We start from the raw sequence: 26713 nt of genomic DNA, 5'->3' as shown, positions 1-26713 counted from the left end.
GCCAGCTTCGGGAATTTGCTCCGCTATAATTCACCGGACGTGTCCGGTGTACACCAGACTGTCCGGTGAGCCAGCAGAGCAACGGCTACTTCGCGCCAACGGTCACCTGCAGAAGCATTAAATGCGCGCCAGAGCGCGCAGAAGTCAGGCACGCGCGAAGTGGCGCACCGGACACTCTATAGTACATGTCCGGTGTGCCACCAGACATCCAGGCGGACCCAGCAGTCAGAGCTCCAACGGTCGGACCCAACGGCCTAGTGACGTGGCTGGCGCACCGGACACTGTCCGGTGTGCACCGGACTGTCCGGTGCACCATGCGACAGACAGCCTCCACCAAACGGCTAGTTTGGTGGTTGGGGTTATAAATACCCCCAACCACCCCACATTCAAGTCATCCAAGTTTTCCAACTTCCAACCACTTACAAGAGCTAGGCATTCAATACAAGACACACCCAAGTGATCAAATTCTCTCCCAATTCCACAAAAGCATTAGTGTTGAGTGAGAGTGATTTGTTGTGTTCTTTTGAGCTCTTGCGCTTGGATTGCTTTGTTCTTTCTCATTCTTTCTTGAGATCAATACTCACTTGTAACCGAGGCAAGAGGCACCAATTGTGTGGTGGCCCTTGCGGGGAAGTTTTGTTCCCGGTTGATTTGAGAAGAGAAAGCTCACTCGGTCCGAGGGACCGTTTGAGAGAGGGAAGGGGTTGAAAAAGACCCGGCCTTTGTGGCCTCCTCAACGGGAAGTAGGTTTGCGAGAACCGAACCTCGGTAAAACAAATCCGCGTGTCACACTCTTTATTTGCTTGTAATTTGTTTTGCTCTCTCTCGCGGACTTGATTATATTTCTAACGCTAACCCAGCTTGTAGTTGTGATTAACTTTGTAAATTTCAGTTTCGCCCTATTCACCCCCCTCTAGGCGACTTTCAGTTTCGTGATCGACGTGCGGACTATCTGACGGTGATGGGATATCGACGGAGTGGCAGCACGTCCGTGTCGATGCTGCGCCAGAGCTGTTCGTCGACGAGGACGACGCCCCAATTGATTATAGAAAGCTGCTTTCGGACGTCAAGTTCGTGCCGCCCGGCACCGAAAATGGTCTTTGATCGCGCTAGCCACTTAGGTAGGGTTTGGTTCCGAAGTATGGTGGAATGGAGCCACTCAGCTCCCAATTTGTTGTTGTTTGGATTGGTTCCATTTAGGAGGGGATGACTTAAAAAAATTATGCTAAAATAGTGAACAACCGGTTCCCAAAAATCCCCCGAACGGAGGCACGAAGTCGCTCCATCCCATTAGACTCTGGAACCAAACACTATTCTTTCGCTCTTAGAATCTTCGACTGGGTGTTGCCACGCTGCGGGGCGGGGCGAGGAAGACACGGGAACGCCATCGCTGGACGTATTAAGTGAGGTGTTCGCCAGTGGTTCAAGCCGTCGTTGGTCCTTTCATCTCCAAACCATGTTTGTGTTGATTTAGACCTTCTTTGTTTACCCTTTAGATTATATAATCCATCTTAAATAAGTTAAGAGACAAACAAACAACACAGATTATTAGGCATTGTTTGGTTACAAAGGAATAAATCCCACCATGGATTTAATCCGGGTCTGAATTGGGTGAATCCATACCTCACATCCAATCACATGATGGGATTAAATTCATCATTTAATCCATATATCTCTCAAAGCTAGTTATTCTTTTGATCCATGTATTTTAATATAAACTTGTGCAATATCTTCATGGATTTGTTCCATACCTAATGAGCTATGTGTAGAATCCATGCAAAAACTCCCAACACTTGGGTTATAATCCATGATGGGTTTAACCGAATAAAAAAATTGAGTAGACTTGAAATTTTTTGGTGTATGGATTGTGACATGGATTTAATTCCAATCCATGCTAATCCAGAGCTGGATTGGTATAAACGAACAACGTTAAGTGGATTATATAATCTAGATACCTAAATTAAAATAATCCATAAGCATGTTATTAGGTGCTTATATAATATATAAGCTAGCCTGTTTGTTTCCTCCAGAATTATATAATCTATAGCTTGTGGATTATATAAACACCTAATAACTTGCTTATCGATTATCATAATCTAGGTATCTAGATTATATAATCCACCGAAGGGCTTATTTGTTTTGTTCCTAATCCATGTGTATTGAGTGGAATTGACTTGGTGTAAATCCCAAGTTAAAATCTGTCTCAATCCCGCGTAATACACTCCAGTCCGGGAATAACAGAAAGCCCGAAATGGACTTTGTGCTCTACATCGGAAATGCATGCCGCATCGACCTTGCAGATGTAGTACGAGGTGACTAAGTTCTGAGCGTGTGAATTATAATCATGATTTCACTCCAACTCTCGCGCCAGTAAATGAATGATGTATTGTAGTTGGCAGCAGCATCAATTGGATCTAACCTCCGCTACTCTAGCATTTTGGGAATATGATAAATGCAACAGAAAAGCATGCACACAGGACAGGACGACAATGGAGAATCAAAACTGAGTACCACTTGTATCAGCAGGCAATCATTAAAAAAAAAGAATAGAGCTACATCTCGATAACAATGGCCCCCGTGTGATTGTTCGGTTGGCTTTCATCAACTCAGATGAGAAATGTGAGATTGTCCGTGACGCAAAGCTGCAGGCTCAATCGTCTATCTGAAACGCAAGATCGAAAGAAGCCTCCACATGCATTCTTGTTGACACGACGAATCGGGTTCTCTGGGCTCTCTGTCTCACCTCACCTAGCTAGGGAGAAGAAGGGGGGAACTGTATCTCCGGCTCATCATCAGCTTGGCCACCTTCCATGTCGATAGGTGATTCATCAAATTGTGGAGGCGCCATCTTCCATGTCCTCCAGTTCGACGCGTCCACGTCCGCGTCCCTCGTCCACTCCAACCGGGCCTAGTTTAGCCAAGAGTCAACGGACTCCGCCACCTTGCGCTTCTTTTTCTCGGCGTAAGCCTGTCTCGACCGATCTTTATCTGCATGCATGCATATATATGGTGCACATAAGCGTTCGTTGTACTTGTACGCATATTAGATCATCACAATCTATCTTAAATTTAATGTCTCTAATTGCTCGTTATATTTTACAAGTAACATCTTTCACCACTACACCTTCACTGCTTTGGAGGATGTTATGTGAAAAATATATAAACGTTCGGGTTACTCGATTTTTTAGAGTCGGGTAACTGGAAATTCGGGTAATCAGAATCCGAAATAAACCCCGTTCACAACATTTACCCAAAATTTCGGGTATTTGAAGGTTCACAACATTTACCCAAAATTTCGAGTACTCGAAAATTTGGGTTCGGGTAATTCAAAATTACCCTATTATAGTATCACACATAGTAAGACAATAAAAATTAAGTAAACATTACATGTAACAAAACACTATTATAGTATCACACATAGTAAGACAATAAAAATTAAGTAAACATTACATGTAACAAAACAATTTAATATATATATATATAAGTTTATTCTTTATATATTAGTACATCATGAATTTACAATCACATTATAACAATACAAGAGTTTGGTAATTTGGGAAAATTGGGTATCGGGCTGAATTACCCAAACTTGAATCATGCTTTTAGACTTGCTATCTAAATTAGTGATGGGGTAATTCGGGTTCAAGTAAATCAGGTCTGGGTTTGGGTAAATTGGGTTTATGTAATGGATAGCGGGTTTTTTTTGTCTAACTCTAGTCACGTTAGATTAAGATGGATGGTGCATGATGATTTAATATATACATCATGTGTATTAGAGTAATGTATAAATACCGATGCCAAACAGAGGTGGTGTTCTATACCGATCGAGGACATATCCGATGCACATGTAAGCTTAATGCACATGATACACATATTAAATTATTATTATCCATCTCAAATCTAACGTCGTCTCTCGTTGATCATTGTAATTTACAAATAACACCTTCCACCACTACATCTACCACATCGGAGGGTGTCTTTATCAAAATATATCAAACAATTAGAGGTGTTAGATCTAAGAAGAGTGATGATAATTTAATATATGAAGCATGTGCACTAAACTTTCACGCGCACCAGATATATTCTCGTTCTATACTTGCCAAATTCAGAAAAAAAAACAGTCACATAGAGCATCATGTCGAGATTTCCAGCAGCCATGCGTGTTGCATTGGAGCGATTCAGTGACCGTAGGCAAGGCAATGCAAATGTTCGCGCGCATACCGTCTGTCGAAGAGTCGTCATCGCCCGAAAGAATGGGTGGCGGTGGCGACAGCTCCCAGGCGTCGACGATGGGGCGGGAGGATTGGTACTCGAGTCGATCGCGGTCTATCAGGCATTCCTCGCAGGCGACGACCTTCTTCTCGCGCAGGTCCAAGCCGAAGAGCTTCGAGCCCTGGAAGAAGTAGACGACGTAGTGGTCGTTGGGGTCGACGAGGGCGACGTCGGGCACCTCGCCCGGCTGCAGGCCGGCGGCGGCGTAGGTCTCGTCCTTCCAGATTTCCGCGAAGGCCACCTCGTACTCGAATGTCCAGGGGTTCGGGCCCTCCGGGTCATCGAGCGTCCACATCCATACGGTGGGGTTAGACTCGTCGACGGGCACTTTGTAGGAGAGGCCGCGGATCTCGACGAAGCGCAGCTTGCCCTCGCTGGGCCTCACGCAGCGGCGTTTTATGACGAGGGGCCTGACGACGGGGTCAAAGGCGACGTGGCCGCGAACATCTCGGAGTTGGCCGGGAGCGGGATGAAGCGCAGCTCAGGGCACTTGAGGACGGGCGTGAAGGGGTCGCAGCAGAACACTCCATAGGAGGGGGCGAACCACCAGAGGCGTCCGTCGTGGGCAACCACTCCGATCTCGTTGGGGTTGTGCATGCGGACCCGTTGCCGCGCCCGGGTGAGGTTCCTGACGAACCACCGGCCTTTGGCGGTGGAGAAGTAGAGGAGCTTGTTGGGCTTGCGGTAGGAGATGGTGGGGTGGAGCTGGGCGACCACGAACTGGCCGCTGCGCTGCGGGTCGGCTATTAGACCCATGCTGAGTTCGGGGAGGATGTCGACGCCGTGGCTGGCCTGCGTATAGGAGGCGGGGGGAGAATGGTGACGGTACGAGTGTGGGTGTTGCAGAGGAAGAAGTCCGGGCGGTTGCCTTCGACGACCTGGAGGAGGATGTAGCCGGAGCGGTCGGCGGCGAGGATGTAGGCGGACAGTGGCTCGTTGGTGCGCCTGGGATTGGGGGCGATGCGGGGGTGAAGCACCAGGTAGGAGGGCAGCGGCGGGTCGTTGAGGTCGACCATCAGCATGTCGGTGCCGAGGATGATCTCTTGGGCCCGCTCGTCCTCGCTGCCGAAGAGGACGACAACGGAGACGAGGGCCACCCACTTGCGCTGAGGCTCCGACGGCTCGGGCTCCTGCTCCTCTTCCTTGCCGGCACGCGACCACTGCGCCAGTTCTGGCGCCGACCATGACTTGCGCCGAGGCTCCGACTTGGGCTGTTGCTCCGCTTCCTGGCCGTCACGCGACCACTCCGCCAGTTCTGGTCCCGACCATGACATGGCTGGTGGCGAGGTGCTGCACTGGTGCGGGGACGTACGGGGGACGCGAGTCGGTTGTGTTAGTTTGAATCGTTTGATTAGAATTCGTGATCGTGTCGTGGCTGCTGCCGCGTGTAGGAGGAAGGCGATGGGGATTTTATGTAGAGGAGGCGGGATAGAGATGGCCAAACGGCCCGTCCAGTCCGGCCCGGGCCCGATGAAGCCCGCGGACTCGTTTCCCCTGTTTGAGCCCGGCCCGCTGCTAACCTAAACGGACCGGGCCAGTCCGGTAAGCATAGAAAAAGCGGGTCAAAATGGGTTAAATGGACCGGTAATCACGATTTAGTGCAAAAAAGCGGGTTTGACGGGCTTAGAGGTAAACGGGTCGTGCCAAGCTAGCCCACCGTGCTTAGTTTCCTGTATGAGTCCGTATAAAAGCAAGCCGGATTGGGTTGGTACCCGGCCAAAAAAACGTGCTTCGAACCGGGCTTTATTGCTTCGTGCTTTCTGTACATCTATAGGCGAGCGTGGTGCGCTGTGTATCCACGGCAGTAGGCGATGGGGCCACGGCCCACCTGGGCGTTCATTCCTATACGTGTACATTTGTGCTGTGCATAATAGCCTGACATAAAGCACACAATTTCTGGTACAGTCTAAGTCTGGCACGACCCAACCTAATTGTAGACCTGGGTCGGCACGACCCAATATGTGGGCCGGGCCTGGGCCTCAAGTTAAGCCCATGAGCCGTCTAGCATGACCCATTTAACTAAGGCCCATCGAGACCCACTAAACACAGACTTAGTATTTAACTAAGGCCGGTCAAAGCCTACAGAACCAGCACAACTTGGAGAATCTAGAGCTTTAATAGGCCTTCGAGAACTAGTACCTAGATGAGGATAGTGAATAGTAATGATAATCATTGTATATGTATTCTGTATGGTTGTATAGTACTCAATTAAACACTGAACAGAGAATTGAATATTATTTCTGAGCTAGTTGTACTATTTTTTCTTTCCGACCAAAGATTTTTAATGTGCAACCACAAAAAATCTTAGTTTTATTTTGGTCATATATATATATTATATTATTGTTTATATATTACTGTTGTATGTATATAGATCGGTATGGTACACATAACTAATTGTGGTCCGTGTCGTGGACAGATGACTAGCTCCACGTGCTGACACGACACGACCCATAATTAGGGATGTGCTTTTGTAGTCCGTGCTTTTGTGGGCCTGTGTCGTGCCGAACCAGACTGGCCCACATATACATGTATATTCATTTCTCTACACCTGGAAACTTGCTCGGCCGCTTGCGCAGCATGGAACAGTGGGGCCGGCTCTGGCCAACGCGGGAGGGACGACCGCCTAGGGCCGAAGCAACGAGAGGACCTAGTTTTCTTAAAGACTATTTTTAATATTCTATCGAGAAGGATATATTAGAAAACATTGATATGCATATTGATTTGACATATTTTGCTTTAAGTACTCGACAAAGTTATTTATTTTGAGACATTAGAACTATATGTAATATAAATTTTTTTAATACTCTAAATTTTATTCTTACTTAAGAAAATTGTACAGATTTAAAATTGTTTTACTATTCTTATTTTCTTTATTTTAATTTACAATACAAATGAAATAATATAGATCTAAACATTGGCCTAGGTCCCTCCAAAACCCAGAGCCGACCCTGGGGTGGGGTGCACGAGAGTCATGTGAAGAAGGAAAAGGAAGACGAGCAGTAGTTAGAAACAAGGAGTGGAATAGGAGGTACGGTAAAATAAAATAAGCTACTGGATTTTTTCCTCCCTGCGTAAGAGCAACTCTAACAATGGTCTGAAATCGGATTCTATTTTAAAATATAGGATTCTTGATTAGAAAATAGCTTCCAAGAGAGGTCCTATTTTATAAATTTAGAACAAACTAATATAGGGCTCCAACTCTCAGATCCTAAATATACAAGCTCACAGTCAAGGCCCTATCCACCTGTCAACCACCGAAAAGGTCGCACGAAACTTCATCTCACCGTATTCGCGACCGATTCGTAGACGTCGGTGCACCTACGCTCACGATTTCCACCCGCCGACGCTCTGCGATCACAAGGTTGACTTGTCCCTTGTGGTTCGAGTTGATGATGAGTGATTGTCAACGACTAGCATCTTGGGTCGAGTCGTGGACTGACCAAGACGTGAGATTATGCTTGTGCAACCATGTCAGTCGACTTATGGTGTTCAGGTGTGGAGCATAGGGTCTGTGGTCAACAGCTGAGGTGAAGGTCATGCAAGCTCGTGCTGATGGCCCCGAAGTGGTGAAGGACGAGTGTTGGGTCTTGGCTGATGGACTAGAGCAGCTGGGTGACTAGCCGTGGTGGCTGACACCTGGGACACGCACTCGCGAGAGGATGTGGCAGAGCGGACCATGTTGTCGGCGTGGTCGAGGACTGGCGGGACATGTCCATGATGTGGGGGACACGCACGCGGTGCGATACTCACGACAGTTTTGTGGTTGAACCTCAAAACCACCCAGAGCTATGGACGTCAGGTTTTCGACTAGGTTTGGTCTCAAAACCTGGTGGCGGTAGTTTCAGTGGAAACTGGAGGCAACACGTGGCATGATCACGGAGGATGCGTCAAGGTGAAACAACTCTGTGTGAAGGGTGTGGCTGCCAGATGAAAACTCTAGGAGTTGATCCATTTCGCCCACGGTGGAGTGCATAGGCTCTATATAAATAGGGGTAGTTTAGGAAATTAAAATAACCCTCTATAAATAGATGTGAGGGTTGTTTAGTTCAACATCTCTTAGCTGTCATTTGTTCTAGTGCTCTTGTTTAGAACTCCTAGTTTTCCTCTTTAGCTAAGTAGTCACCAGTTTAGTCGAGAGATGCGTAGCTATTTTGTTCTGTCGACCATGTCTTATAATTTGCAACGATCATTCCGAGGAAGGGTCGCTGGTTCGGCCCACAACTTTCGGTTGGCTTCAATCTCAGTTTGTGTCTTTGCTGAATGTCGGGGACCATAATTAGGGGTACCCTCAAGACGCCTAATTCTCAGCTGGTAACCCCCATCAGCATAAAGCTGCAGAGGCCTGATGGGTGCGATTAAGTCAGGGATCAGTCCGTACGAGCGACTCGATCACGCCTCGCCCGAGCCTAGCCTCGGGCAAGGGCAGCCGACCCCGAGGGATTTCCGTCTCGCCCGAGGCCCCCCTTTAACGGCGGACACATCTCCGGCTCGCCCGAGGCCTTGCCTTCGCTAAGAAGCAACCCTAACTAAATCGCCGCACCGACCGACCGAGTCGCAGGAGCATTTAACGCAAAGGTGGCCTGACACCTTTATCCTGACGCGCGCCCCCCGACAGAGCCGAAGTGACCGCCGTCACTTCGCCGCTCCACTGACCGGTCTGACAGAAGGACAGCGCCGCCTGCGCCACTCCGACTGCAGTGCCACTTGACAGAGTGAGACTGACAGGCAGTCAGGCCTTGCCAAAGGCGCCATAGGAAACTCCGCTCCGCCCGACCCAGGGCTCGGACTCGGGCTAAGCCCCGGAAGACGGCGAACTCCGCTCCGCCCGACCCAGGGCTCAGACTCGGGCTAAGCCCCGGAAGACGGCGAACTCCGCTCCGCCCGACCCAGGGCTCGGACACGGGCTAAGCCCCGGAAGACGGCGAACTCCGCTCCGCCCGACCCAGGGCTCGGACACGGGCTAAGCCCCGGAAGACGGCGAACTCCGCTCCGCCCGACCCAGGGCTCGGACTCGGGCTAGGCCCCGGAAGACGGCGAACTCCGCTCCGCCCGACCCAGGGCTCGGACTCGGGCTAAGCCCCAGAAGACGACGAACTCCGCTTCGCCCAACCCCAGGGCTCGGACTCCGCCCTGGCCTCTGCCGGACAACCTCCGCCTCACCCGACCCAGGGGCTCGGGCTCGGCCTCGGCCATGGAAGACAGACTCGACCTCGGCTTCGGAGGAGCCTCCACGTCGCCTGACCTAGGGCACAGGCCCGCCACGTCAACAGGAAGCGCCATCAATACCCTACCCCGAGCTGACTCGGGCCGCAGAGAACAAGACCGGTGTCCCATCTGGCTAGCTCCGCCAGATAGGCAATGATGGCGCCCCGCTAGCCCTGTGACGACGGCGGCTCTCAGCTCCCTTACGGAAGCAGGGGGACGTCAGCAAGGACTCAACCGCTCCGACAACTGTCCCTCCGCCAGGCTCCGTTGCTCCTCCGACAGCCACGACATCACAATAGCAGGGTGCCAAGATCTCTCCGGCTGCCACATTGGCATGTACTTAGGGCGCTAGCTCTCCCTCCGCTAGACACGTAGCACTCTGCTACATCCCCATTGTACACCTGGATCCTCTCCTTACGCCTATAAAAGGAAGGACCAGGGCCTTCTTAGAGAAGGTTGGCCGCGCGGGGACGAGGACGGGACAGGCGCTCTCTTGGGGCCGCTCGCTTCCCTCACCCGCGTGGACGCTTGTAACCCCCTACTGCAAGCGCACCCGACCTGGGCGCGGGACGAACACGAAGGCCGCGGGATTTCCACCTCTCTCACGCTCGTCTCCGGCCACCTCGCTTTCCCCCCTTCGCGCTCGCCCATGCGCTCGACCCATCTAGGCTGGGGCACGCGACACACTCACTCGTCGGCTTAGGGACCCCCCGATCTCGAAACGCCGACAGTTGGCGCGCCAGGTAGGGGCCTGCTGCGTGCTGACGAACAGCTTCCCGTCAAGCTCCAGATGGGCAGTCTCCAGCAACCTCTCCGGCCCGGGACGGTGCTCCGTTTCGGGAGTCTTGAGTTCATGTCCTTCGACGGCAGCTACGACATGATACTCCTTCTACCGCCGCGCGACAACGACAATGGCAGCTGACAACCCGCCCGCCGGCGGCGGAATCGACGACATCTTCCCCGCGTGGTGGAAGAACAACATTCGAGCTCGCCCCGTCCTCTCCCTCGCCAACGGAGGAGGAGGCGGGGCAACCAAGGCCAAGCGGGAGGCCGCGCTTCGTCGGCTGTCGAGCGAATCGACGTCCCCAGCACCCCAACGGGGGGCGCGTCAGGCGTCGACCTCGCATTTGAGACGAAGGCGAGCGCCGTCCCCCCGCGACACACCAATCCCGAGCAAGTGGACGACGCCAGCGCGCTCGCGGAGAGCTTGCAGGACGTTGCCCTCGTACCTGAGACGACGGTGCAACCAGTCCCCGACGTGACTATGTCGCTCCTCGTCGACCAAAAGGTACCGACTGATTCCCATCTTACGTCATTTCGACTCGGCCTCAACCCGCCTAGCGACCTTGCTTTGGCGGGCGCTCTCGTTGAGGCGAGTGCAACCCCTCTGGGGTTTCGTATGCGGTCGCCTTGGGACCGGTTGACGAACGTCTCGACCCACGGGCCCTCTGGGTCCGAGGAAGACGACGATCCCAGCATCTGTTGGGATTTCTCCGGATTTGGCAACCCCAGTGCCATGCGGGACTTTATGACCGCATGTGACTACTGCCTCTCCGACTGTTCCGACGGTAGCCGCAGCCTTGACGACGAGGACTGCGGCCCAAGCCGCGAATGTTTCCACGTCGAGCTAGGGGATCCCTCCGAAGGCAACCATCTCGGCATGCCGGAGGACGGTGATCTTCCTAGGCCGGTGCCTCGCGCCGACATCCCGCGGGAGCTAGCTGTGGTCCCCATTCCGGCGGGGGTCACGACCCACAGCTCGAGCAAGTCCGCGGGGCGCAGGTCAGGCTCGACGAGGGAGCAGGAGCGCTTGAGCCGATCCGTCGGGCAGGTATGGGCGGGCCAACCCCCGGCCAAAGAAATGCGTCACCTGCCCCAAGGTTTCCAGCACCGCGTCACCAACGACGTCAGGGTCAGACCGCCACCCGCATCCAGCGGGGTCGGTCAGAACCTGGCAGCCGCAGCGATGCTCCTCCGCGCGATGCCGGAGCCATCAACCACCGAGGGTCGGCGAATCCAGGGAGAGCTCAAGAATCTCCTGGAAGGCGCTGCGGTCCGACGGGCCGAGAGCTCTACCTCCCGAAGGCAGGGATACCCCTCGGAACCTCATGCCGCGACTTCTCGATTCATGCGGGAAGCCTCGGTCTACACCGGGCGCACGCGCAACACCGCGCCTGCGGCCCCGGGCCACCTCGGCAACGAGCACCATCGTCGCGACCGTCGGGCCCACCTCGACGAAAGGGTGCGCCGAGGCTACCATCCCAGGCGTGGGGGACGCTATAACAGCGGGGAGGATCGGAGTCCCTCGCCCGAACCACCCGGTCCGCAGGCCTTCAGTCGGGCCATCCGACGGGCGCCGTTCCCGACCCGGTTCCGACCCCCGACTACTATCACAAAGTACTCGGGGGAAACAAGACCGGAACTGTGGCTCGCAGACTACCGCCTGGCCTGCCAACTGGGTGGAACGGACGACGACAACCTCATCATCCGCAACCTCCCCCTGTTCCTCTCCGACACTGCTCGCGCCTGGTTGGAGCACCTGCCTCCGGGGCAGATCTCCAACTGGGATGACTTGGTCCAAGCCTTCACCGGCAATTTCCAGGGCACGAACGTGCGCCCCGGGAATTCCTGGGACCTCCGGAGCTGCCGGCAACAGTCGGAAGAGTCACTCCGGGACTACATCCGGCGATTCTCGAAGCAGCGCACCGAGCTGCCCAACATCACCGACTCGGATGTCATCGGCGCGTTCCTTGCCGGTACCACCTGCCGCGACCTGGTAAGTAAGTTGGGTCGCAAGACCCCCACCAGGGCGAGCGAGCTGATGGACATCGCCACCAAGTTCGCCTCTGGCCAGGAGGCGGTCGAGGCTATCTTCCGAAAGGACAAGCAGCCCCAGGGCCGCCCATCGGAAGAGGCTCCCGAGGCGTCTACTCCGCGCGGCGCCAAGAAGAAAGGCAAGAAGAAGTCGCAATCGAAACGCGACGCCGCCGACGCGGACCTTGTCGCCGCCGCCGAGTACAAGAACCCTCGGAAGCCCCCCGGGGGTGCTAACCTCTTCGACAAGATGCTCAAGGAGCCGTGCCCCTACCATCAGGGGCCCGTCAAGCACACCCTCGAGGAGTGCGTCATGCTTCGGCGCCACTTCCACAGGGCCGGGCCGCCCGCAGAGGGTGGCAGGGCCCGCGACGACGACAAAAAGGAAGATCACCAAGCAGGAGAGTTCCCCGAGGTCCGAGACTGCTTCATGATCTACGGTGGGCATGCGGCGAATGCCTCGGCTCGGCATCGCAAGCAAGAGCGCCGGGAGGTCTGCTCGATAAAGGTGGCGGCGCCAGTCTACCTAGACTGGTCCGACAAGCCCATCACCTTCGACCAAGCTGACCACCCCGACCACGTGCCGAGCCCGGGGAAATACCCGCTCGTCGTCAACCCCATCATCGGCGACGTCAGGCTCACCAAGGTCCTGATGGACGGGGGCAGCTGCCTCAACATCATCTACGCCGAGACACTCAGGCTCCTGCGCATCGATCTGTCCTCCGTCCGAGCAGGCGCTGCGCCCTTCCACGGGATCATCCCTGAGAAGCGCGTCCAGCCCCTCGGACGACTCGACCTTCCTGTCTGCTTCGGAACGCCCTCCAACTTCCGAAGGGAGACCTTGACGTTCGAGGTGGTCGGGTTCCGAGGAACCTACCACGCGGTACTGGGGAGGCCATGCTACACGAAGTTCATGGCCGTCCCCAACTACACCTACCTGAAGCTCAAGATGCCGGGCCCCAACGTCATCACCGTCGGCCCCACGTACAAACACGCGTTCGAATGCGACGTGGAGTGTGTGGAGTACGCCGAGGCCCTCGCCGAGTCCGAGGCCCTCATTGCCGACCTGGAGATCCTCTCCAAAGAGGTGCCAGACGTGAAGCGTCATGCCGGCAACTTCGAGCCAGCGGAGACGGTTAAGGCCGTCCCTCTCGACCCCAGTGGTGACACCTCCAAGCAGATCCGGATCGGTTCCGGGCTCGACCCCAAATAGGAAGCAGTGCTCGTCGACTTTCTCCGCGCAAACGCCGACGTCTTTGCGTGGAGTCCCTCGGACATGCCCGGCATACCGAGGGATGTCGCCGAGCACTCGCTGGATATTCGGGCCGGAGCCCGACCCGTCAGGCAGCCTCTGCGCCGATTCGACGAGGAGAAGCGCAGAGTGATAGGCGAGGAGATCCACAAGCTAATGGCAGCAGGGTTCATCAAAGAGGTATTCCATCCCGAATGGCTTGCCAACCCTGTGCTTGTGAGGAAGAAAGGGGGGAAATAGCGGATGTGTGTAGACTACACTGGTCTCAACAAAGCATGTCCGAAGGTTCCCTACCCTCTACCTCGCATCGATCAAATCGTGGATTCCACTGCTGGGTGCGAAACCCTGTCCTTCCTCGATGACTACTCAGGGTATCACCAAATCCGGATGAAAGAGTCCGACCAGCTCGTGACTTCTTTCATCACGCCCTTCGGCATGTACTGCTACGTCACCATGCCGTTCGGTTTGAGGAATGCGGGCGCGACGTACCAGCGGTGCATGAACCATGTGTTCGGCAAACACATCGGTCGCACGGTCGAGGCCTACGTCGATGACATCGTAGTCAAGACAAGGAAGGCTTCCGACCTCCTCTCCGACCTTGAAGTGACATTCTGATGTCTCAAAGAGAAAGGCGTCAAGCTCAATCCCGAGAAGTGTGTCTTCGGGGTGCCCCGGGGCATGCTCTTGGGGTTCATCGTCTCCGAGCGAGGCATCGAAGCCAACCCGGAGAAGATCGCAGCTATCACCAGCATGGGGCCCATCAAGGACTTAAAACTCGTACAGAGGGTCATGGGATGTCTCGCGGCCCTGAGCCGTTTCATCTCACGCCTCGGCGAAAGAGGTCTGCCTCTGTACCGCCTCTTAAGGAAGACCGAGTGTTTCGCTTGGACCCCTGAGGCCGAGGAAGCTCTCGGGAACCTGAAGGCGCTCCTTACAAAGGCGCCTATCTTGGTGCCCCCAGCTGATGGAGAAGCCCTCTTGGTCTACGTCGCCGCGACCACTCAGGTGGTTAGCGCCGCGATTGTGGTCAAGAGGCAAGAAGAAGGGCATGCATTGCCCGTTCAGAGGCCAGTCTACTTCGTCAGCGAGGTACTGTCCGAGACCAAGATTCGCTACCCACAAGTTCAGAAGCTGTTGTATGCAGTGATCCTGATGAGGCGAAAGTTGCGACATTACTTCGAGTCTCATCCGGTAACTGTGGTGTCATCCTTCCCCCTGGGGGAGATCATCCAGTGCCGAGAGGCCTCGGGCAGGATTGCAAAGTGGGCGGTGGAAATCATGGGCGAAACAATCTCGTTCGCCCCTCGGAAGGCCATCAAGTCCCAGGTGTTGGCGGACTTCGTAGCCGAATGGGTCGACACCCAGCTGCCGACGGCTCCGATCCAACCGGAGCTCTGGACCATGTTTTTCGACGGGTCGCTGATGAAGGCGGGAGCCGGCGCGGGCCTGCTCTTCATCTCGCCCCTCGGGAAACACCTACGCTACGTGCTATGCCTCCATTTCCCGGCGTCCAACAATGTGGCTGAGTACGAGGCTCTGGTCAACGGGTTGCGGATCGCCATCGAGCTAGGGGTCAGACGCCTCGACGCCCGCGGTGACTCGCAGCTCGTCATCGACCAAGTCATGAAGAACTCCCACTGCCGCGACCCGAAGATGGAGGCCTACTGCGATGAGGTTCGGCGCCTGGAAGACAAGTTCTACGGGCTCGAGCTCAACCACATCGCCCGGCGCTACAACGAGACTGCAGACGAGCTGGCTAAAATGGCCTCGGGACGAACAACGGTTCCCCCGGACGTCTTCTCCCGGGATCTGCATCAACCCTCTGTCAAGATCGACGACACGCCCGAGCCCGAGGCACCCTCGGCACAGCCCGAGGCACCCTCGGCTCGGCCCGAGGCACCCTCGGTTCGGCCCGAGGCGCCCTCGGTTCAGCCCGAGGTACCCTCGGCCCCCGAGGGCGAGGCACTGCACGTCGAGGAGGAGCAGAGCGGGGCCACGCCTGATCGAAATTGGCAGACCCCGTACCTGCAATATCTCCGCCAAGAAGAGCTACCCCTCGACCAAGCCGAGGCTCGGCGGGTAGCGCGACGCGCCAAGTCGTTCGTCTTGCTGGGCGATGAGGAGGAGCTCTACCACCGCAGCCCCTCGGGCATCCTCCAGCGATGCATCTCCATCGCCGAAGGTCAGGAACTCCTGCAAGAAATACACTCGGGGGCTTGCGGCCATCATGCAGCGCCTCGAGCACTTGTCGGGAATGCTTTCCGGCAAGGCTTCTACTGGCCAACGGCGGTGGCTGACGCCACTAGAATTGTCCGCACCTGCGAAGGGTGCCAATTCTATGCGAAGCAGACCCACCTGCCCGCTTAGGCTCTGCAGACGATACCCATCACCTGGCCCTTTGCTGTATGGGGTCTGGACCTCGTCGGTCCCTTGCAGAAGGCGCCCAGGGGCTACACGCACCTGCTGGTCGCCATCGACAAATTCTCCAAGTGGATCGAGGTCCGACCCCTGAACAGCATCAGGTCCGAGCAGGCGGTGGCGTCCTTCACCAACATCATCCATCGCTTCGGGGTCCCAAACTCCATCATCACCGACAATGGTACCCAGTTCACCGCCAGAAAATTCTTGGATTTTTGCGAGGATCACCACATCCGGGTGGACTGGGCCGCCGTGGCTCATCCCATGTCGAATGGGCAAGTAGAGCGTGCCAACGGCATGATTCTACAAGGGCTCAAGCCCAGGATTTACAACGACCTCAACAAGTTCGGCAAGCGATGGATGAAGGAACTCCCCTCGGTGATTTGGAGCCTGAGGACAACGCCAAGCCAAGCCACGGGTTTCATGCCGTTCTTCCTGGTCTGCGGGGCCGAGGCCATCTTGCCCACTGACCTGGAATACGGCTCCCCGAGGACGAGGGCCTACAACGATCAAAGCAACCAAGCTAGCCGAGAAGAATCGCTAGGCCAGCTGCAAGAGGCTCGGGACAAGGCCTTACTACACTCGGCGCGGTACCAGCAGTCCCTGCGACGCTACCACGCCCGAGGGGTCCGGCTCCGAGACCTCCAGGTGGGCGACCTGGTGCTTCGGCTGCGGCAAGACGCCCGAGGGAGGCACAAGCTCACACCCCCCTGGGAGGGGCCATTCGTCATCGCCAAAGTTCTGAAGCCTGGAACATACAAGCTGGCCAACAATCAAGGCGAGATCTACGGCAACGCTTGGAACATCAAACAGCTACGTCGCTTCTACCCTTAATATGTTTTCAAGTTGTTCATATACCTCGCACCCACGCAAAGTTTAGTCATCAAGGAAGGGTCGGCCTCGCCTCGGCAAAGCCCAACCCTCCCTCGGGGGCTAAAAGGGGGAGACCCCCTCTGCGTCGAAATTTTCCTCGAAAAAAGATCTCTTTTAGCAGAATATCTTTCGTGCTTTTTGACTACTTCGAAAAGCGGATCCTGGAAACGACGGAGTACACGTAAGCAGCCAAGGCTGACCGAGCCGAGGGACTCCTACGCCTCCGGGATACGGATACCTCACTCATCACCTTCTGCGATAAGTAACTCGCGTTCGGATAAAGTGATTCTGCGGACCGAACAAGTCTTTACGTTCGGAAGCTCTTCTGCCGAAGCGGTCCTTCAAGCCTTCTCGACTGAATCGGTGACAGGGCCTCATGGACGGGTGAAAGTACGCGTAAGCGGCAAGGCCGACTGAGCCGAGGGACTCCCACGCCTCCGGGATACGGATACCTCACTCATCACCTTCCGCGAGAAGCAACTCTCGCTCGCACAAACATCCTTGTTACCGACAAAAAGTCCAGACACTCGAAATAAGAGGAAAGGAGACGCAGCTTTACAACGCAGCGAGGGTGTGTTTTCTGGCCTCAGCGGCCGCAGAAGGCACACGCTACAAGACAATCTGATCCTGCAGGCTCGGGTCTTCACACTAGAAGGGGGCTAGCACCCTCGGCATCGACAACACCTTCAGCGAGGTCCGACCCAGCCTCGGACGGCGACGCGGTCCAGGGACTTCTCCGGGAATCCGGCCCGAGCAGGCGGCTCGGTCGGTTACCCCAGGGGCCTCGGCTAACCATCTTCCAAGGGCGCCAGCCCGGTCCGAGGCCTCGGCTGGTCAACTCCGGCATCGGTCCCGCTGACGGACAACCCGGCTAGGCTCCGGCCAACCAGGTTTTCATTTTCGAGCCAACTCCGCCTCTGTTCGTGCTGATATCGCTACCCCTGGCCTCGGCTCATCGAAGAGCGGCCAAGGGGTCTCTTTAACTAAGCTAGAGGAGCCTCAGACAACAAGGCCGATCGAGCCGAGGGACTCCTACGCCTCCGGGATACGGATACCTCACTTGTCACCTTGACACGGGGCAACTCATGATTGGTGAAGCGGTTCAGATAATCAACAGGCGAGGCTTAGTGCTCGAAAATGAGGAAAAACACGGCTTCGTGCCGAAATTACATACATGTTCAGGCCTCGACAGCCACAATGAACAAAGACATCGGCATTCAAGGTGCCATTACAAACGGAACTCCAGTTCCATCCCCGCGGGTACGAATAACCCCACAAGATCGGGGAACCCGCGGAGCGATCGCGAACCGACGGGCGGCCCGCCGCCGCCCGATCCGGCAGCAGTGGCAACCACCCTCGCCCCGGGCGGCGAAGCAGCTTCGGCAGCGGCTTCGGGGCAGGTGTTACGACAGGAGGGCTCTCACCCGCAGAGGACGAGAACCAGCCATTCAGGCCGGGAGACGGAGACCCAGGGCTACTGGCGGAATTGGCAATCTCATCGGTAGAGAAGCCATCTCCGGCTGCCGACGCCTCGAAGCGCGCCGGCAGGTCTTCGCCCTGGTCAGAACCGCCCAGAGCGTGGGCGCCGCCCTCGCGGGACGCAGCGCAACCGTCGTCCGGACGGAGGGCGTAGTGCTGCGCCCTAGCCAAGTGATGGCGGCCCACCTTTCCCGGCATGGCTGGAGGAAGTCTCCGCGAAACTGGAGGATGCCATTCTCCCCCAGACGCTGGGGGAAGAAAAGGGCAGCTGACCCACGCGGGGGCAGCCCCCCGACTCGCCTCATCCTCCATCTTGGCCTGGATGACGAAAATCCTCGAGGCAGAGGGAGGGGCAGAGGCCGCAGCCCGGCTCGCTTTCCCCCACCATCAAGCTGGAGGTCACCATCTTGGGTGACCGCCGGTGGAGGGGTGCAGCCGGGCTGCATGATGAAAATCCTTGAAGCCGAACGATGGCTGAAAGGTACCAACTCCCACGGAGTTGCGTTCCTCCAACGATGAGGCGAAAAGATGGCGGATACCCCCCATCCGGGGGCTTGGAGGATGGAAAGACGCGACGCATAAGGGAGGAAGAAGACATGGTCGCCTTCCGAAAGGGGTCGCCCTCCTTTTAAAGGCAACTCTCCCTACGTGCGCCCCCAAACGCCACGGGCTGAGTCTTCTCCAACACGCTCCAAGGCCCTCCCCTGCGGCGTGGGGGCTGGGTCCCGCATGTCATGCAAACCGGCTCAGAGCAGAAGAAGCCAAAGCGCCGCGCGTGGTGCACACAACCGCCCAGCGGTTACAAGCGACCCTCCACTTTTGCCCAGACCAACGGGCGGAAGGAGTGGGCAGCCATGCAGGCGGCATGCAACCGCGCCAAGTGGACACGCTTCTCCGACTCCCAACGCGCCAGCATGGAGGCCCAGGCCCACGCGTCACGCGACCGGCGCGCCGGATGCTGCATGCAGGCAACTGCACCGCCACTTGCGCCACCGTCGCGCCTCTTCGGTTGCGGAACCAATGCCGCGACTCAAGGCGACCCAGCGCACGACCCAGCGGCGCCAGCCTGGCGCCACGGTCAATGCGGCCGAAAGTGGGCCGGCAGTAATGACGATGGCAGGCGGGCAGGAGCAGCAGTCACGTCGTCAGCCAGGCTCACGTCCCATCCAGGGGCAGCAAGAGAGCCTCCTCTCACGGCGTGAAGACGGCGCGCCCGTGATCCGTCCCTCGAACGGCTCGCGCACGCGCAACGGCCGCCCCGCCAACCACTCGCCCCGTCGCATTAATTCCGCGGCGGGACAGGCGGCGTTTCTGGCAGGAGAAGCGGGCGACGCTTCGCCTTCGCTGTAATAACCGCGCCAAAAAAAGGTACGCCACGTCGTTCGATTTCGTATCCTTTTCCTTTTTTCCTCTTTCTCTATCTCTTGCAACAGGGACCGGGAAAGGGGGATACCCCGAAAAGGATCCTTCCCTGTGAAGGAACCGGGCTCCGAGCCCCCCTACTGATCAGAGGTTCGAAGGCTGGCCCTCCGAGGGGTTCAACAGTCGCCTCAGATCGCGTGGGCCCTACACCCACTACTGGTCAGAGGTTCCAAGGCCGACCCCCCGAAGGGCTCCACGGCCGCCTCAGGCTACTCGGGCTCCGCGCCCATTACTGATCAGGGGTTCGAAGGCTGGCCCCCGAAGGGTTCACAGTCGCCTCAGACGCCGAGCGAGGGATGACCAGGGGTACGTTCGATACATAACCGAGGCTCGGGCTGCGCTCCCGAGGTACCCTAGGACATTTCCGAGACCAGCGGGAGCGATCTTGTAACAGAATCCCATCAGAGGGAGGCATCGAGCCCTCGGACCCCGTCGCCAGGGGACCGGGTCCGGCAGATCACCCGCAGGTACTTTTGGGCGTGCCTCTGGGCCCCTAGCCGACCCCCAACGAACGGGGCACGGACGTCCACTCGGATTACCCGCTTGCAGCTCACCGGAGACACCATGTTCGGTGCCCATCGAGGGTAACATGACGCTCTCCCCCCCCTCCTCCTTGCGGAAAGGCGACGTAGGGGCGTATGTAAAAAAGCCGAGTCTGTCCCTGATCGCCCTCTCGCCCTGTGCGGAGGCTCGGGGGCTGCTCTCGCAAACCCGGCTCCGGCCGAACCGTTGACAGCGTCAACATACCAGCCCGAGAGCTTGGGCCCCGACCGTGCACCCGGGCTACGGCCAGTTCGCATGAGGGAACAACCAGACCAGCCAAAGCATTACGCAAGGCATTAAGACCTCGGGGGAGTGAAACCACTCCTCCGAGGCCTCGGGGGCTACACCCGGCGGGTGCGCTCGCGCGCACCCACCGGAACAAAATGCAACCGAGAAAGGCTGGTCCCCTTGCAAAAAAGTGCGACGAAAGCCTCCAAGCGAGTGCTAACACTCCCTTCGAGGCTCGGGGGCTACTGTCGGTGACCATAATTAGGGGTACCCTCAAGACGCCTAATTCTCAGCTGGTAACCCCCATCAGCATAAAGCTGCAGAGGCTTGATGGGTGCGATTAAGTCAGGGATCAGTCCGTACGAGCGACTCGATCACGCCTCGCCCGAGCCTAGCCTCGGGCAAGGGCAGCCGACCCCGAGGGATTTCCGTCTCGCCCGAGGCCCCCCTTTAACGGCGGACACATCTCCGGCTCGCCCGAGGCCTTGCCTTCGCTAAGAAGCAACCCTGACTAAATCGCCGCACCGACCGACCGAGTCGCAGGAGCATTTAACGCAAAGGTGGCCTGACACCTTTATCCTGACGCGCGCCCCCCGGCAGAGCCGAAGTGACCGCCGTCACTTTGCTGCTCCACTGACCGGTCTGACAGAAGGACAGCGCCGCCTGCGCCACTCCGACTGCAGTGCCACTTGACAGAGTGAGACTGACAGGCAGTCAGGCCTTGCCAAAGGCGCCATAGGAAACTCCGCTCCGCCCGACCCAGGGCTCGGACTCGGGCTAAGCCCCGGAAGACGGCGAACTCCGCTCCGCCCGACCCAGGGCTCGGACACGGGCTAAGCCCCGGAAGACGGCGAACTCCGCTCCGCCCGACCCAGGGCTCGGACACGGGCTAAGCCCCGGAAGACGGCGAACTCCGCTCCGCCCGACCCAGGGCTCGGACTCGAGCTAGGCCCCGGAAGACGGCGACCTCCGCTCCGCCCGACCCAGGGCTCGGACTCGGGCTAAGCCCTAGAAGACGACGAACTCCGCTTCGCCCAACCCCAGGGCTCGGACTCCGCCCTGGCCTCTGCCGGACAACCTCCGCCTCGCCCGACCCAGGGGCTCGGGCTTGGCCTCGGCCATGGAAGACAGACTCGACCTCGGCTTCGGAGGAGCCTCCACGTCGCCCGACCTAGGGCACAGGCCCGCCACGTCAACAGGAAGCGCCATCATCACCCTACCCCGAGCCGACTCGGGCCGCAGAGAACAAGACCGGTGTCCCATCTGGCTAGCTCCGCCAGATAGGCAATGATGGCGCCCCGCTAGCCCTGTGACGACGGCGGCTCTCAGCTCCCTTACGGAAGCAGGGGGACGTCAGCAAGGACTCAACCGCTCCGACAGCTGTCCCTCCGCTAGGCTCCGTTGCTCCTCCGACAGCCACGACATCACACCAGCAGGGTGCCAAGATCTCTCTGGCTGCCACATTGGCATGTACTTAGGGCGCTAGCTCTCCCTCCGCTAGACACGTAGCACTCTGCTACATCCCCATTGTACACCTGGATCCTCTCCTTACGCCTATAAAAGGAAGGACCAGGGCCTTCTTAGAGAAGGTTGGCCGCGCGGGGACGAGGACGGGACAGGCGCTCTCTTGGGGCCGCTCGCTTCCCTCACCCGCGTGGACGCTTGTAACCCCCTACTGCAAGCGCACCCGACCTGGGCGCGGGACGAACACGAAGGCCGCAGGATTTCCACCTCTCTCACGCTCGTCTCCGGCCACCTCGCTTTCCCCCCTTCACGCTCGCCCACGCGCTCGACCCATCTGGGCTGGGGCACGCGGCACACTCACTCGTCGGCTTAGGGACCCCCCGGTCTCGAAACGCCGACACTGAATTTTCGGAGTCTTTTGCTCTTGAGATCTTCCTTTCTCTTCTCTTGTTGATTTGAGAAGAACCATCGAATTCATGTGTTCCAGGTGTTGTTGGAATTTATTGGCGGGTGAGATATACTTCTAAGATCACTACTTACTCCTTGTTGGTGCAGTTTGTGGTTGTGATCTTAGTTGATCTCGTTTTGAGTTCATTATAGAAAACCCTAATTTTGTTTGTATTTTCAGATCTGTGGTTGATTTTCATGTTCGATTCAGCTCAAAATTTGTGGAGACCTTCGAAGTACTTTTGTTAAGGTGTGCGTAAAATTTCATCTCATTCATAGTTTGTTTGGTTCTGTTTCGCATCCTGAAATCAGCACTAGTTTGCGACACAGTTTTGGACCTATTTCGACTTTTCGGTGTTCGGTTTGCAATCAGTTTGTTTTGATGATCTCATGTGAGTATTTGGAACATTTGAAATCCTTAGATCACTGGTATTCTAATATGATTTTGGTTTGAGCGCTTTCTTCATCTCAATTGAAGTGAAGTACTCAATTTTAGTTTTAGCAGCAAAATATGATTCACTCCCATTCACCCCCCTTGCTCGCCTCACCAATCCTTCAATTGGTATTAGAGCCCATTAAGGATTTCATTACCCTAACCGGTTCCAAATCCACAAAGGCGACATGGAACATGGTGTTGGCAAGCCACTGTTCTTCGATGGGACGAACTACCCGTACTGGAAGATCCACATGTCGGCATATCTTTAGAGTATTGGGTACCGTGTCTAGGAAATCTGCCTCGATGCTGCTTTCGACACTGCGAGTGCTAGGATCACTCCAATTGATATGGAATTCCATGATTTAAACAACAAAGCTCGCAATTGAAAGGGAAATGGGCTTAACTGTTTCCTATAATCAATTTTTGTGTTTGGCGTCCATCACAAACCATATGGACTAACTAGTTTGTCTAGTTGCTATTTTTATCAGGAACGTAAGGTTCAACATTAACATACAAAGAAAAAGACTTGAAAGAATTCTACAAAGTTTGGAGCGTACAAGAATTAGTGCAGCCAGTGGCGCCGCTCTCGGGTTTTCTTAGAGCCACTCGACTAAAATTCACCAGACTGTCCGGTGATCCAACGGAGCAACGGTCAACTTAGCCAATGGTCGACTACAGAATAGTCTGCCCATCAGAAGTCAGAGTCAGTCTGCAAAGTCAGAACTTACCGGACTGTCCGGTGACACAAGAAGACATAAGACTTCAACGGTCAACAGTTCCAAACCCCAACGGTCGACTGACCTGGCACGCACCAGACAGTAAACAGTAAAGTCAGCCAATGGCTAGGAAGTGGTTGGAGGCTATAAATACCCACCAACCACCACCATTCAAGCCATCCAAGCTTCTCACTCTTCTCATTCAATACAAGAGCAAAGAATACACTCCAAAGACACAATCAAAGCATCAAATCCTCTCCAAGCTCCAAAATCAAATCTAGTGCTTAGTGACTTGAGAGAGGGTGATTTGTGTTTCTTTTGTTGCTCTTGTTGCTTGGTTGCTTTCTTATTCCCACTCTAATCTTTCTAAGTGCTTTGTAAAGCTAACAAAAGACACCTAATTGTGTGGTGATCCTTGCGGGGTCTTAGTGACCCATGTGATTAAGAAGAAGCACTCGACCGGTCTAAGTGACCGATTGAGAGAGGGAAATGGTTGAAATAGACCCGGCCTTTGTGGCCTCCTCAACGGGGAGTAGGTTCTTTGGAACCGAACCTCAGGAAACAAATCACCGTGTTCATTTGTGTTGATCTTCATCACTCGATTTGTTTCTCCCCTCTCCTCTCTCTCCAAAGTTCCCTTGCTAATATTGTTTCGAGTTTGATCCCAAAGTTATCCGCATTGATTGAGCAACTCATAGCAAGAGGAATTATCTTCCGCACTTTGAATTCAAGATTATTTATTTCTAACCCTAACCCCGGGTGAAGTGCGTGTTCAAAGTCTATAATTTTCATGTTTCGACTATTTACCCCCCCTCTAGGCGACTTTCAATTGGTATCAGATCCGATGCTTCATTAGAGTTAAACAACTCGAAGTGAAGTCGGGAAAACACGCCAAAAGGGAGATGGTGACCATGAAAAAGCCCGAAGCTTCGGGAAAGAAGAATGATGAAAGGTGAAAGTCGCCTAGGGGGGTGAATAGGAGGAAACTGAAATTTATAAACTTAAAGCACAACTACAAGCCGGGGTTAGCGTTAGAAATAAATCCGAGTCCGAAAGAGAGGGGAAAAACAAATCAACTAAAAGAAATAGAGCGGATGACACGGTGATTTGTTTTACCGAGGATCGGTTCCAATGAACCTAGTCCCCGTTGAGGTGGTCACAAAGACCGGGTCTCTTTCAACCCTTTCCCTCTCTTAAACGGTCACCTAGACCGAGTGAGCTTTCTCCTTAATCACACGGGTCAGTTAGACCCCACAAGGACCACAACACAATTGGTGTCTCTTGCTTTGATTACAAGTTGCTTGAGAACAAGAATGAGGAAGAAGAAAACGATCCAAGAACAAGAGCTCAAAGAACACGAGCAAAACTCTTCTCTAGTCACTTAGGCGTTTGGAGTGTATTTGGGACTTGGAGAGGCTTTGATTCTTTTGAATTGTGTCTTGTATTGATTGCACTAGCTCTTGTATTGAATGAGATGTCTAAAAAAACTTGGATGCTTGGAGTGGTGGTGGTTGGGGGTATTTATAACCCCAACCACCAAACCAACCGTTGGGGAGGCTGTCTGTCGATGGGCGCACCGGACAGTCCAGTGCGCCACTGGACACTGTCCGGTGCGTCAGCCACGTCACCCAACCATTAGGGTTCTGACGGTTTCGACTGTTGGAGCTCTGATATCTTGGGGCACTGGACAGTCCGGTGCCGCACCGGACAGGCACTGTTCACTGTCCGGTGCGCCTTCTGGCGCTGCTCTGACTCTGCGCGCACTGTTCACGTTGCCGGCAACCATTGGAGTCGACCGTTGCGCTCGATAGCGATTGCTCCGCTGGCACACCAGACAGTCCAGTGAATTATAGCGGAGCGGCTCTCTAGAAACCTGAAGGTGGCAAGTTTGAAGTCGTACGGCCCTGGGCACCGGACACTGTCTGGTGGCACAACAGACAATCCGGTGCGCCAGACCAGGGTTCTCTTCGGTTTCTTTTGCTCCATTCTTTTGAACCCTAACTTTGATCTTTCTATTGGTTTGTGTTGAACCTTTAGCACCTATAGAATGTATAATCTAGAGCAAACTAGTTAGTCCAATAATTTGTGTTGGGCATTTCAACCACCAAAATCATTTAGGAAAAGGTTTGACCCTACTTTCCTTTCAATCTCCCCTTTTTGGTGATTGATGCCAACACAAACCAAAGCAAATATATTAGCGCAGAATTGAACTAGTTTGCATAAGGCAAGTGCAAAGGTTGCTTGGAATTAAACCAATTTATAATTTCACTAGATATGTATGGATTGCTTTCTTTTATTTAACATTTTGGACCACGCTTGCACCACTTGTTTTGTTTTTGCAAACTATTTTTGGAAAATCTTTTCAAAGTCTTTTTGCAAATAGTCAAAGGTATATGAATAGAGTTGCAAGAAGCATTTTCAAGATTTGAAATTTTCTCCCCCTGTTTCAAATGCCTTTCCTTTGACCTAAACAAAACTCCCCCTAAATGAAATTCTCCTCTTAGTTTTCAAGAGGGTTTTAGTAGATACCAATTGAGATGCTAGATAAAACTTATACCAATTGGAAATATCATACCTATTTGAAATATACAAGATACCAATTGAAAACTTAATTTCGAAACTTTTGAAAATTTTGGGTGGTGGTGCGGTCCTTTTGCTTTGGGCTAATACTCTCTCCCCCTTTGGCTTGAATCGCCAAAAACGAAGACTTTGTGAGCCCTTTTTACTTTCTCCCCAATGGTACATATAACTATGAGTGAAGATTATACCAAAGTGGAGAGTGTGTGGAGTGACGACGAAAGGTAAATGATACCGGTAGAGTGAAGTGGAAGCCTTGTCTTCGCCGAAGACTCCATTTCCCTTTCAATCTACGACTTAGCATAAAAATACACTTGAAAACACATTAGTCGTAGACATAAAAGAGATATGATCAAAGGTATATAAATGAGCTATGTATGCAAAGTTTCAATCAAAGTTCCGAGAATCAAGAATGTTAGCTCATTCCTAAGTTTGGTAAAGGTTTTCTCATCTAATGGCTTGGTGAAGATATCGGCTAATTGTTCTTTGGTGCTAACATAAGTTATCTCGATATCCCCCTTTGTTGGTGATCCCTCAAAAAGTGATACCGAATGGCTATGTGCTTAG

The 26713-nt window shown here is 54.6% G+C and overlaps 1 pseudogene across 1 annotated transcript; it reads right to left on the bottom strand.

Annotated features, from left to right (window-relative positions):
* Nucleotides 1-2458: 2458 nt before the first annotated feature.
* On the bottom strand, nucleotides 2459-5633 carry LOC100501761 (LOC100274551-like pseudogene; annotated as a pseudogene). The gene is made up of 2 exons (NR_159512.1): nucleotides 4222-5633; nucleotides 2459-2988 (listed from the first exon to the last, which is right to left on the bottom strand). The product of NR_159512.1 is annotated as a protein-like pseudogene (transcript).
* Between the last annotated feature and the right edge of the window lie 21080 nt (nucleotides 5634-26713).

This window comes from Zea mays, chromosome 5 (assembly GCF_902167145.1).
Source record: "Zea mays cultivar B73 chromosome 5, Zm-B73-REFERENCE-NAM-5.0, whole genome shotgun sequence".
NCBI lineage: Eukaryota > Viridiplantae > Streptophyta > Magnoliopsida > Poales > Poaceae > Zea > Zea mays.
Note: the sequence above shows the minus strand (reverse complement) of the source record. Positions and strands in the feature narration are given on the sequence as shown.